This window comes from Macaca thibetana, chromosome 8, assembly GCF_024542745.1.
Source record: "Macaca thibetana thibetana isolate TM-01 chromosome 8, ASM2454274v1, whole genome shotgun sequence".
Classification (NCBI taxonomy): Eukaryota; Metazoa; Chordata; class Mammalia; order Primates; family Cercopithecidae; genus Macaca; species Macaca thibetana.
In genome coordinates, this window is record NC_065585.1 from 91059386 (window position 1) to 91073167 (window position 13782).

Consider the following 13782-nt stretch of genomic DNA (forward strand, 5'->3'; position numbering starts at 1 on the left):
GGATCCCTTGAGCTCAGGAGTTCACGACCAGCCTGGGCAACATAGTGAGACCTCATCTCTACAAAAATCTAAAAATTAGCTGGGCATGGTGGAGTGTGTCTGTAGTCCCACAGGCACTCCCACAGGGAGGCTGAGGCAAGAGGATTGCTTGAGCCTGGGAGGTCGAAGCTGCAGTGAGCCATGATAGCACCACTGCATTCCAGCCTGGGTGACAGAGAGAGACCTTGTCTCAGAAACAAACAAACAAACAACCCTGATTCTTTAGAAACAAAGACACTAACAAATATATTGGTGATATGCTTTGGCTGTGTCCCCACCCAAATTTCATCTTGCATGTAGCACCCATAATCTCCACATGTCATGAGAGATACTTGGTGGGAGGTAATTTACTCATGGGGGTGGGTTTTTCCCATGCTGTTCTCATGATGGTGAATAAGTCTCACAAATCTGATGGTTTTATACAGCGGAGTTCCCCTGCACTTGCTCTCTTGCCTGCCACCATGAAAGATGTGACTTTCTCCCCTTCACCTTTCATCATGATTGTGAGGCCTCCCCAGCCTTGCGGAACTGAGTCCATTAAAACTCATTTTCTTTATAAATTACCCAGTCTTGAGTGTTTCTTCATAGCAGTATGAAAATGGACTAATACAATTGTGCTTCAATATTCCCTGGATGGAAACACAGGCTATGTTGTGGGTTTCCCAGATCATCCCTGGGTTCTGATTCCTAGGAGGACTCACATCATATACAGTGATACTCGTGACTATAATGGATTACAGTGAAAGGATCAATGTAAAATCATCAAAAGGAAAAGGCATATGGGGCAACATTTTGGGGAAAGCAGGCATGAGCTTCCAGGAATCCTGTCCCAGTGGAGTCATGGGGGATGCACTTAACTCCCCTTTATGATGCTTTATGACAACACATGTAAAGTGTTGCCTACCAGGGAAGCTCACTAGAGACTCAGTGTCCAGGGTTTTCATGTGCTGCCTAGCACATGTCAAAATCTCAGACTTCTAAAAGGAAAGCAGGTATTCCACACAAACCACATTGTACAGTGGTCCACAGTGATCCCTTATTAATTAGGGCAATGGGAACCCTGACTTCCCTAAAATCCAAGTTCTCAGAAACCAGCTGAGGGCCAATCTCATAAGCAGATCTTTCAAAGGACAGCAGTCAGGCCTACTATGGTAACCCTTTTCTGCGTATAAACCTGCAGTAATCCTGTGTTTCTGGCTGATGCTTTAATGCTTTGACACATCTGGAGTCTTGCTGACTCTGGACAGACTGCTCCTCTTAGGGTAGCCAATTCCTAGAAAGAGTAAAGGACTCACTTGCAAGCTCGCTCTTCATATGCAAGCTAACCAATCCAGTGCCCACACCCCAATCACATCCTTTACTGAGCTCTTATACTCTGGGCCACTATTCCCCTATCCTAATCTGGTAGAGAAAATAATTGATCTTTAGAAGTGTATTTAATATGCCAGGAACCTTGAAAACCTTTTTCTAATGATTATTGTTAGATAAAATGTTCTCTCGTAAAGAAACACAATTAATTTTTTTTTTTTTTTTTTTGTGGGCCAGGTAACAGACAACAAAGGACAGCCTCTATGCCCCAGAGTCCACCGAAATTATTCAAGTCAGCCAATCCTCAGCCTGCTTATCCTGCCTCTCTCATTCATTCCTCTGGAAACCACAGTAAAGACTCTTACCCACAGTTTCCTTCTCCCTCTGCCTCCTGGCCCACCCTGGTGCCTCCTCCTGTGGCCCATCCCCACCCCATGGTGGTGTTCCCCCTCCTCTTGGGGTCTGTGAGTAATAAACTACCTTTTCAATGGCAATCATCTCCTGGTCTATTGACCTCACTATACCTGAATAATAATGAAACCTACACTTAAGTTCAAACATCATTTTATACATCTCTCTCTCTCTCTCTCTCTCTCTCTCTCTCTCTCTCAAGGGATAGGACATTGAAATACCATTCAAAGTTAGCATGTCCTTTAATACCTCGTGTAGAAAGACTGACACGCAGCAGTGCATCCAGAAAGTGGGGCAGGGAGCTGGGCACAGCGGCTCTGCCTTGGTCTGCCAAGGAGCTGATAGGTGCCATCTCCTCTGAGGCTCATGATGGTGGAAGAGGATTAGGGCTATTAGTAGCTGAAATCCTACCTAGCCACTTACTAGCTTTGAGGCATTAAGCAAGTTATATTCTAACTCTGAGCCTCAATTTCTTTACTCATAAATGTATTTCATCTTATTGTTGCTTCCTCGTCTGATTGTTGTTAAAATTAAATGAGAGGAGGCATGCGATGTCCCTGGCATATCATAGGCTCTCAGTCGATGCTTGTTCTACCAACCCTCCAAATGAACTATGGTTGCCAGGTGGGGAAGAATGCTCAATTATTATAAAAAGCTGATTAGCAGGCCACATTCATTATAAAGAAAAGTTAAATTATGTAAGATGTGATATGTGTATGTAACCTGACATTTTTGTGAAAGTGGTTAACAATGTAGCACATTAGCCTTGACATCATTAGACCATCAGGAGACTTACTAGTTAAAGCTAGCACCTTCCATCATATTAAAAACAAATTATGTATATAGCTGTTCATATATTTTTATTGTGTTTATGAGAGAACATTTTATCTAACAATAATCATCAGAAATAGAAGGTTTTCAAAGTTCCTGGCATATGAAATACAGTTCTAAAGATCAATTATTTTCTCTCTACCAGATTAAAGAGTTGGAAAATTAAATAACAAAGAGTGTCATATGTCAAAGTATTAAGAGTGTGAAGGCACTTAAATAAATCTAGCAACAGATGTGGGAGACCTCCATGCAGAAAAGTATGAGACATGGTCCAAAGTGACTTAGATCAGAGGGAAGATATGATACAGCTGTGGATCAGAAGACTCAATATTGATACAGGGTTGGAGTAATTGTAATAAAAATATAGCAGAAGTTTTTTTTAATTTGGCAAGCTGATTCTGAGATTCATAACAAATGCAAAAATCAAGAATAGCTAAGACACACATGGAGAAGCAGAGGAGGTGGAGTAACTGGCCCTACCAGATGATAGGAGATTATAAAGGCACAGTAAGTGGTAAGGGAAGTGTCAGTGCAGGGTCAGGCTTGGGGTAAAAATTAGACTTAGGGGGCTCAGAAAGAGACCAAGGCACTATGGACACTTGATACATGACAGAGTTGGTACTACACAGCAGTGGGGAAAGAACATTGTTTTTAGCAAATAATGCTGGGGCAGTTGGATAGCCCAGTGGACTCTAACTCACACCATATTCGAAAAATAAATTCTGGGTTGGTTAAACAACAAAATGAAAAAAGCAAAAAAAAAAAAAAAAAAAAAAGGGTCAAAAATAATCTTAAGTGAGAATCTTCATAACCCAGGACACAGGGAATAATTTCATAAAAAGTTTTTTTTTTTAATAATTTCATAAAAAATTTCACAAAATCCACTAGCCATAAAGGAAAGTATTGGTAAATAAAATTTACCTTAGTAAAAAGGCTGGATGTGGTGGCTCACATCTGTAATCCCAGCACTTGGGGAGGCTGATGCAAGAGGATTGCTTGAGGCCAGGAGTTTGAAACCAGCCTGGGCAACATAGCAAGATCCTGTGTCTACAAAAAAGTTAAAAATTAGCCAGCCACAGTAGTGTGCACTTGCAGTCCCAGCTACTTGGGAGGCTGAGGTATGAGGATCCCTTGAACTCAGGAGTTCGAGGCTGCAGTGAGCTATGATTGTGCCACTGCTCTCCAGCCTGGGTGACAGAGAAAGTCCCTGTCTCAAAAAATAAAATAAAATAAATGCACAAAAATTCGGTGCAAATTTCGTCAAAAGAATCCATTAAAGAGACTGAAAAGATAAGCCAGTAGAAGATATTTGTGACATATGTTATCTGAGAAAGAACTTATATCGTTATCATTATATATTCTTGTATCAAGAATATGTAATGAGCTCCTGCAAATCAGTAGATAGAAAACCCAAAGGAGGCTAGGTGAGGTGACTCTCTCCTGTAATCTCAGCACTTTGGGAGGCCGAGGCAGGCAGATCACCTGAGATCAGGATTTCAAGACCAGCCTAGCCAATATGAGGAAACCCTGTCTTTACTAAAAATACAAAAATTAGCCAGGCTTGGTGGTGGGCGCCTGTAATCACAGCTACTTGGGAGGCTGAGGCAGAAGAATTGAATTGCTTGAACCCAGGAGGCAGAGGTTGCAGTGAGCCCAGATCATGACACTGCACTCCAGCTGGGCGACAGAGCAAGACTCTGTTTCAATTTAAAAAAAAAAAAAAAAGAAAAGGAAAAAGAAAGAAAAGCCAAAGAAAAGATGGGCAAAAGACTTGAATAGATATTTTATAAAAGAGGATATGCAAATAACCAGTAGAGACTAAAGTAAATCCAACTTTTTGGGAATCAGGAAAATGCAGATTCAAACCACAGTAAGATTCCGTTACATACCCACCAGATGGGCAACATTAAAATAACTGACAATTCCAAGTGTTGATGAGATTATGAAACAACTTCATACACTGCTGAATGATGGGCAACATGTATGCAACTACTATGAAAAATAATTTATCATTGGTTACTGGAGTTCAATATATTCATATCTACGATCCAAATTCATTCATAGATTTCTCCAATGAAATATTACATAGTTAAGAAATAAACCATATGAATGCAACATGGATGAATGTATAAACATAATACCATGTTAAACTAGCAAGACACATAGGAACACAAGCACACCCAAAAAACTCACACGGTATGATTCCATTTATATAACATTCAAAACCAGGCAAAATTGGAGTACCTTATTTACAGATATATACAGAAGTGGTAAAACTAAAGCCATTATCATAACAGTTAGTGGGAGGGCAACCTCCAAAGGGAAAGAAGACAGCAGTGGTCATCTAGGAAGGACGCAGGAGGGAGGGGCAGCTCTGGGCCCTGGCACAGGATTGCTTGACCTGGTGTTAGTTACAGAGGGATTTGCTTTATGATTATTATTTAAGCTGGATATTTACAGGTTACAGTTTATATATTATATAGTATACAGTATTTACAGTTTAAAGAAACACCTTGTTCTTTAAACTGCTATTCTGTTATGTGCCTTTCTGCATATATGTTATAACTAGTAACAAAGAAATAATGAAAATATGTCTTACTTTTTGACTTATAATTAATAGTCAATATTTTCTTTTTTCTGGTCTTTCTCCCTTCTTCTTAGGAGCCATGGTATGTTTATTTCAATATATTCTTAATTTTAAGCCTGCTGGCAAGTAAAGGAAAAGTAGGAGAGGAGTCGGCAGTAATTATGTTGGAATTTGAGATTATTAGTATTCTCTTCAAGTTCTGGTGTAATTATAATGCCAAGTGAGTGTGTGTTAGATTCAGCAAGTTGCAAGCAGGGATGTGGCTGTCTTGCAGGACTTCTTCTCACAGTGTCCCTCCTTGTCTCTGAACCCAACCTATAATACTGACAGAGGAGAGAGTCAAGGGCCAAAAAGCTCAGCATCACACACTGGGAGTGGGAGGAGCTCCGCGGTCACGAGGTGCAGATTAGGAGAAAGGGATGTGTGAATAGACCAAGGCCCAGCAAGAAAAGAAGAGACCTGTGTGTCCTCTCATTCCTCAGCGAGTTGGGCCCGCAGTGCGTTTTCCAGGCTGGGTTTGTGTTTCAGGGGAGGGACTTTACCCTTTTATTTGACCTTTTTAGAGGATAAGCTTGAGGTCTGTGAATTTCCCCAGTGATTATCGTCTGGATTACTAGCTATCCAGAAACTGGAGTCTGCAGTGTCCTTGGGAATGAGCAGGTCATTTGCTGGCAGACAGGAGCCACTGATTCTCTGGTGTATTGGTATGTTTTGGCTGCTATTATTGAAGACCATAGGCTGAGCGGGATTCCAACACTTATCAGAGTTCTGGAGGCTGCATGTCCAAGATCGGGGTACCAGCAGGGTTGAGTCCTGGGGAGAGCCCTGTTCCTGATTCACAGATGGCTGCCTTCTCATTGCATCCTGGCCTAGTTGAGAGAGGGCTGGCTGGCTCTCTGGAGGCTTATGAGAACACCGATTCTATCCATGAAGGCTCCACCGTTATGACCTAATCCCCTCCCACAGGACTCACCTCCTAATACCATCGCTTTGGGGGTTAGAATGGCAACAGAGGAATTTTGGAGGGGCACCAGCACCCAGTTGATGGCATGTGGGAAGCTAAGCTTGACCTCAGCCCCCTCTGTCTGGGGGAAGGGAGAGTTCCAGGTTCCAGCTGGCTGTGGTTCAGAGTGAGCGCTCAGAGCTGCTTCCAGACAGTTCTGTTCACTGTGCCACAATTGTCCTGGTTACAATCTTAAAGAATAATCTACCTTTTATATACAATATCTAGCACATCTATTTTTATTTTTCTGCCCAAAAATAAACTTTCTTTTTTATTTTAGACTGTGCATGTCCAGGATATGAGGTATAAATATGTACACACTATATGTAATAAAAATTTATACAAGTGTTGAATATCATATTAAATTTTAAGATTCTACCTGTTATCTTATAACTAAGTGTTAAGATTCCACACTGTAGCAGGCTTTTTCACATATGGCCTCCTTTGACATTTATTGTAACAGTAAATGTTTTACTGATGCTGGCTTAAGTGAGATGCAAGTCAGGTTCATGAACATGAGACCACTGAGGCAGATGAGGGAGGTAGCTTGGTGCACATCACTTAGAATTATTTGTGATCTAGTGATTTTTTGTGGGCATTTTCTATTTTCTTTTTTTTGCACAATTGTGGTACAATATAAATAACATAAAATTTACCATTTTAGCCATTTTAAGTGTATATTAAGTGTACATTTTTTTCTTTCTTTTTTTGTTTTTTAGAGGCTGGGTCTTTCTCTGTCACCCATGCTGGAGTGCAGTGGCATAATCATAACTCACTGCAGCCTCCAGCCGCAGTCTCCCGAGTAGCTAATACTACATGAACACACCACAACACCAGACTAATTACGACAATTTTGTTTTTGTAGAGATGGGGGGTCTCCTATGTTGCCCAGGCTGGTCATAAACTTCTGGCCTCAAACAATCCTACTGCCGTGGCCTTCCAAATTGTTGAGTTTATAGGTGTGAGCCACTGCACCTGGCCCAGTGTATTTATATTTTTAAATATACATTTTGAGTGGCATTAAGTATATTCACACTGTGGTGCAACCATCACCACCATTCACCTCCAGAACTTTTTCATTTTCCCAAACTGAAGCTCTGTACCATTAAACACCAACTCCCCACCCCTGGCAGCCATCATTCTACTTTACGTCTCTATGAATTTGACTACTCTACATACCTCATATAAGTGGAATATTTGTTCTTTTGTATCTGTTTCTTTTTTTTTCATTTAACATAGTGTCTTCAAGGTTCACTCATGTTATATCATGTGTCAGAATTTCCTTCCTTTTATGCAATATTCCTTTGTATGTATACCACATGCTGTTTACCCAGTCATGTGTTGATGGACATTTGGATTCTTTCCAACTTTTGTCTATTGTGAACAATGCTGTTATAAACACTGGCATGCAAATATCTCTTTATGTTGATGCTTAACATTCTTTTGGGTGTATGCCCAGAAGTGGAATTGCTGCATCATGTGGTGATTGATGTTTAATTTTTTTCAGCAACTGTCATATTGTTTTCCATAGTGGTTGTACCTTTTTACATTCTCACCAGCAATGCACAGGGTTCCAATTTTTCCTAAACTTCTGTGCATTTTCTTTTCTAATTTAAGGAGTGTTCTTGCTTTTTGAACTTAGAGGATTTTTTGCAAAGGATCTGGGAAACCATGGTTGGGATGGCAGGCAGCATTCTGGAACATAGACCTGTAATTCATTCAGTTTTAGGAGCCTTTCTGTTAGGAGCATCTAGGACTTGTTCAAGTAACTTCTTCCAGAAACTCCCTGAAGCTACTTCAATCCACAGAGATCTCTCCCTTCTCTGGGGTCTGATAGTCTTTCTAGTCAATATCACTTAACACTGGAGTATATGTTGTCTTTATGTAAACTTTAATTCTCTATTTTATTGAATCCAGTCTAGACATGGCTGGCTAATGAGGCATTTATTATTTATTATTTTTTTCTTTCTTTTAAAGATTTTTTTTCTATCTTTTTATTTATTTTCTTTTTATTGTTTGGGCCATTTATTTTAATGTTTCTGATTTTTACTTTCAGAATTTCTATTTTCACATTTTTCATATCCATCTGTTCTTAATTATAACTCTATTTTAATCATATTTTTATTATTCTATGTTACTATTAAGAATATTACCTATACTTATTTAAAGTCATTTTTGGGTTGTTCTACTTGGATTTTAAGAGCAGTAAATTTATATCATGATTGTTGCATTTGCTGGCTGTCTCTTACAAATGTTTTCTTATGCGCTTTGGAGGTTTGATTTGTAGCTTTATCCTGAGTGGGAAATTTTCTTCTCTCTAAGAGGCTATTGTGCGGTTGCCTCCTCTCATCTCCCTGGAAGCCTGGTCTGCAACCAGCTGTTGTATTGGCGGCTTTGGGATCCTTGCCTGGGGCTGATGTGGGAGAGATCATAGATTGAGAAATGAGAGGTTTGATCCCAGTTTGGTTCTATTTAGTTTGATTCTATTTAGGCACAGCCATGGGCAGCGATTGCTGCAGATATGTTGGTATCATTTCTTAGGGGTGGAATTCTTATTTCAGCTCCTGGTTTCTTATGAGGAGCATGGCTCTGGGAATAGCCATGCAGGGAACTATTTTGGTTCTAGCTGACCCTGCAGTGATAGAATGCCTGGCTGCTTCTGTCTGCTTTCAGTTCTGGAGTTCAGCAAACCCATAGCTTCTGTGCCCAGTGTGTCCCCTCTGTGTGTCCCCACTCACCAACTTGCAGTCTTCCCAATCCAGAGGACAAATGTGTTTATGGTGTGTTGAACATGCTTACATCTTTTGCTGAGACCAGCTTGGTTGTGGAGACCCTAACTCAGCAGTGTGAATAGAATTAAATACATACACACAGAAATATAGAGTATGGAGTGGGAAATCAGGGGTCTCACAGCCTTCAGAGCTGAGAGCCTCGAACAGAGATTTACCCACATATTTATTGGCAGCAAGCCAGTGATAAGCATTGTTTCTATAGATTATAGATTAACTAAAAGTATTTCTTACGGGAAACAAAGGGATGGACCAAAATAAAGGGATGGGCTCTAGCTAGTTATCTGCAGCAGGAACATGTCCTTAAGGTACAGATCGCTCATGCTATTGTTTGTGGTTTAAGAACACCTTAAGCAGTTTTCCACCCTGGGTGGGCCAGGTGTTCCTTGTCCTCATTCTGGTAAACCCACAACCTTCAGTGTGGGCGTCATGGCCATCACGAGCATGTCACAGTACTGCAGAGGTTTTGTTTCTGGCCAGTTTCAGGGCCAATTTATGGCCAGATCTGGGGGCCTGTTCCCAACAATCTTTAAAATAGTTTAAACTAATTTGGGGGGAGAGGTAAAGACTACATTATGAAACTCAAGTGTCTTTCCAGATATAATCTCTGGTTATATATTAAATTTTATTTTCCAAATAGATTACACATTGTTTCTGTCTCTCTAAATTTTATTCCCTCCAAATACCTTGCAAAAACACCAAGTATCCATTGATTTCTTTTATTTGATTTAATTAATAAATATTTGTTGGCCATTTACTATGCCTATTAAGGAAATAAACTGATTAGTCATTTTGTTCAGTAAATACAATATCTGTACCTAGGATTAGACAGAAGCAGTGAAACTGTTGCTTGGTCAGAGAACTTTGGATCCCAGATTCCCTGGGAGCTAAGGTTTTGACGCTAAGTTTGGGTGCATGGATGCCAGTTCTGTTTCTTTTCTTGGAACTCTAGGATTAATGACAGCAATTTTAATTCCCCCATTGGGGGTTGGGGGCATTTTCCTAATGGCTAACATTTTTCATGGAAATGGGGTAAGATGAAACCACAGTACCCAACAGACACTATGTTTCTGCCTGTTCTCAGTGGTGCCCGGACTCCCCGCTCCTGGAGGTTCCCTGGACAGTGCCACCAGGCACCAGCGAACAGGCTTTGAGCACAGTCTGTGTTGCAGACTCTGTCCCCAGCATGTCATGCATGTTGAATTATGCAACTCTTACTGTAATCAGGCTGTTATGACTCTCATTTGTAGATGCAGAAGCAGAGGCACAGAGTTGAGGCATGTTCTCAATGTCTGTGGTTGGGAAGGGAAAAAGCTGAGAAGGCCGGCTCCCTGGATGCTCCCTGAGCTGGAGCTGGGGACACAGTGAGTCTGGCCAATGCACCTTAATGTAGCAGTTTCTCATTGTCTGAACTAGTACCTGGGATTCTTTGTCCTATGTCCAAGAAAATTAAGGAGTGCAGACACAAGGAGGGGTTTAGAGCGAAAGTTGAATAAGCAAAAGAAGACAGCTCTCCTCAGTGAAGAAGGGAGTCTGAGTGGATTGCTGGGTTACTGCTGAATTCAAAAACTTTTATAAGAAACTCTTCTCATCTCTAGCAGTTTGAGTAACTTCTCTTACCAGTAAAACTGTCTGTGCACCTCCCCTTATGCTGCTGTGGGTATGTCTCTAGGCAAGTACAAAGTGCAGCTTTTTGTGTTGGTTTGTGTAACTGTGGGTTTGTTTTAGGTAAGCCCCCTCCTCCCTGTGAAAGTTCCCACAGTGCCCACCGTGTATATTCCTGAAAAAGGGAGGAAACTTTTTCCTGGGAGCTCACTAATTATACAAAGAATAAAAGGCTTCTGTGCTTTGCTGGCTCCTTATCCGGCCCAGCTTACCTGTCCCAGCTTATCTGTGCAGCTGCAGCAGCTGCGACTTTTCAGGTAGGCAGCTTCTCAGGGCCCAGTCTTAACTATTTACCTAACTGACTTTTCCTTTTTTTTCTCCCTTAGGAGCCGTTTCCCTCTTTAGGGTGAGTGGCCTGAGGAGCTTCTTGCTGTGACATTGGGACTGTCTCCCATGCCTCAGAAAGTCAGGTCACCAGGGACCCAGAGCCATCTCTCCTGACCCCTTGGCCCCTTCATGCTCCAGGGTAATGCATGACCTGGGCTGCAGATGAGCTCGTGAATCTGGCGTTGGGCGGCAGGTAGTGGGGCACAGAGGCTCTTCGTACATCGTGCACCCGCGGACACTGCCAGGTTCCCTGGCTTTGCAGGGTTCACTCCCAGGAGCCTCGTCTTTTTAGGTGAACATTTCCAGAACTGCAGTTTGAAGACACAGGATCGAGGTCTCGCCCGCCTCAGCGGAGTGGCTCGGGTTCTCTCTAGGCCTCTGGGATTCTCTCTGGAGAGCAAAGCAGCGACCCGCGCATGTCACTGGTGCAGGGTCTGTGTGGAAGGAATGCTACCGAACGCCCAGCGTGTGTGGGGCTGTGCCCTGCGTTCCTGGGGCGCTGCTCCAGGGCTCCCTCAAGTCTCTGGTGTGAGCAAAGCACAGCGCTGGGGCAGGGTTCGCCAAGCCCAGCCCGTCCTTAGAGTTCATACAAACCTATTTCATTCATTTTTGAGAGAGACCAGTTTCAGCTACTCCCAATGACATGGGATTTCTTTCTTTCTTTCTTTTCTCTTTTTTTGGATAAAATACTTTATTACCTGTCTTGTGGGGGCTTAGAAATGTAAGATAAAAGACGAAATTAGGGGACAAGACAATAAGAGTAGGGGAAGTAATGTTGAAAGATACTGTGTGTTATAAATACTTTGGCTGAGCATACTTACAGTCAGCCCAGAGGACACACTGACAGGTGGTTTTGGTACCCATAAAACAGAAACAATTTGGGAGAAATGACATGGGATTTCTGAAGAAAAGGCTAAGCTTGTTTATTTCTTATGTTTGTTTTGTTGTTGTTGTTGTTTTATATTTTAATTTTGTTTAGATATGGGGGCCTCACTATGTTGCCCAGGCTGGTCTTGAACTCCTGGGCTCAAGTGTCCCTCCCTCCAGGGCCTCCTGAGTAGCTGGGATTACAGGCCCAGGCCACTGTGCCCAGTTATGCTGCTGCTTCTTTTTTTAAGTGCCCTCCTGGAGGGACTTAATCCAAGGCAAGTTAGTAAAAGTCATATTTAAAGCTGGTAAAATAAGCTGCTTAAAGATTATTCAATTTACTTCCCTTCAGGATTGGAAACGAACCCTGGGACCATCTATTCTCTCTCCCTCCTCTCATTGTCGTAAGGCCAGGAGAACTGAAATAAGCGCGTTAGAGTTAGAGCCATGCCCCTTGTTAGTGGAGACTTTGAAGAATGGTTTGTTGCACTTTCTAGTACATCACACCCCTTCATCAGGGGGGGAACCTGAAGATGATGGAAGTCTGTGATGGAAGAGAGCCCTGGGGAAAAGCAGGCATGCAGTAAGGATTCATTTTTGAAAAAAATGAATCATTCACAAATGAACTAGTGACATGTGAGGGCATTTTACACAAAACAAAATTTTTCTGATAGTGGTAAACCGAGTTCTATGGGATAATACTTAGAGACAGAGCCTAGGTTAATCACATCATTGTTGAGGGCTCCCTTGCCTTCTTCTGTCCCAGAAAGACCCCATGCCCAGTGGCCCTCACCACCCACTGGCTGTGAAATCCCCCTGAAGGAGATGAGGCTCCGTGTCTCCTGCTTCTCCTGGTAGACTCACAGGAATGTGATTTGATTGTTAGAGTTGGGGTTGCCAAGAGGAGGATCCTGAATACAGTAAATTGGTAGTTGCCAGGATTTTGCATGTAATTGGGCATTTTTGAGGAAAGTGATTGTCTTTGAGGCAAAACGGGGAAGCCACACAGATGTCATGAATGCAGTTGACTAAAGCAGGCTTTCAAGGAAATTTTCATTTGGTGAGAGTTCTTACGTTGATTTAGCACCTGGGATATTAGAGGAGCTCTTAAGCTAATCAAGTGACAGTTCTCTAGACCCCGAGTTTTGCCCTGGCTTCCCCTTGCAGTGTCCTCGCTGGCCCTGTGGCTACACCTGAGGCCACTCCGCCCCGCCAGATGGGGCGGCTGAGCTCCCAGGGAGAAGCTTCTGGAGCTAAAAGCCACCATGCTGCACGTTTGCCTGGATGTGGAATCAGAGCTGCCTGGGAGCTCCCCTCCTTGTCCAGCAGCCACCCTCTGATCGTTTTTCTTTCTCCAACTTTTATTTTAGATTCAGGGGGCACATGTGCATGTTTGTTACCTGGGTAAATTGTGTGTTGCTGGGGTTTGGAGTAAAAATGATTTCCTCATCCAGGTAGTGAGCATAATACTCAATAGGTAGTTTTTTGATCCTCACCCTCCTCCTCCCACCCTCCCCACTCAAGTAGTCCCCATCTTTGTGTCCATGTGAACTCAGTGTTCATCTCCCACTTATAAGTGAGAATAGGCAATATTTGGTTTTCTGTTCCTACATTAATTCCCTTAGGATAATGGCCTCCAGGTGCACCCATGTTGCTGGAAAGGATGCGATTTCTTTTCCACAGTGCATGGTATTCCATGGTATATATGTGCCACATTTTCTTTATCCAGTCCACTATTCATGGGCACCTAGTTTGATTCCATGTCTTGCTATTGTGGATAGTGCTGTGATGAACATATGGGTGCATATGTCTTTTTGGTAGAATGATTTATATTCCTTTGGGTGTATACCCAGTAGTGAGATTGCCAGGTCAAATGGTAGTTCTGTTTTAAGTTCTTAGAGAAATCACCAAACTACTTTTCACAGTGACTGAATGAATTTACATTCCCACCAGCA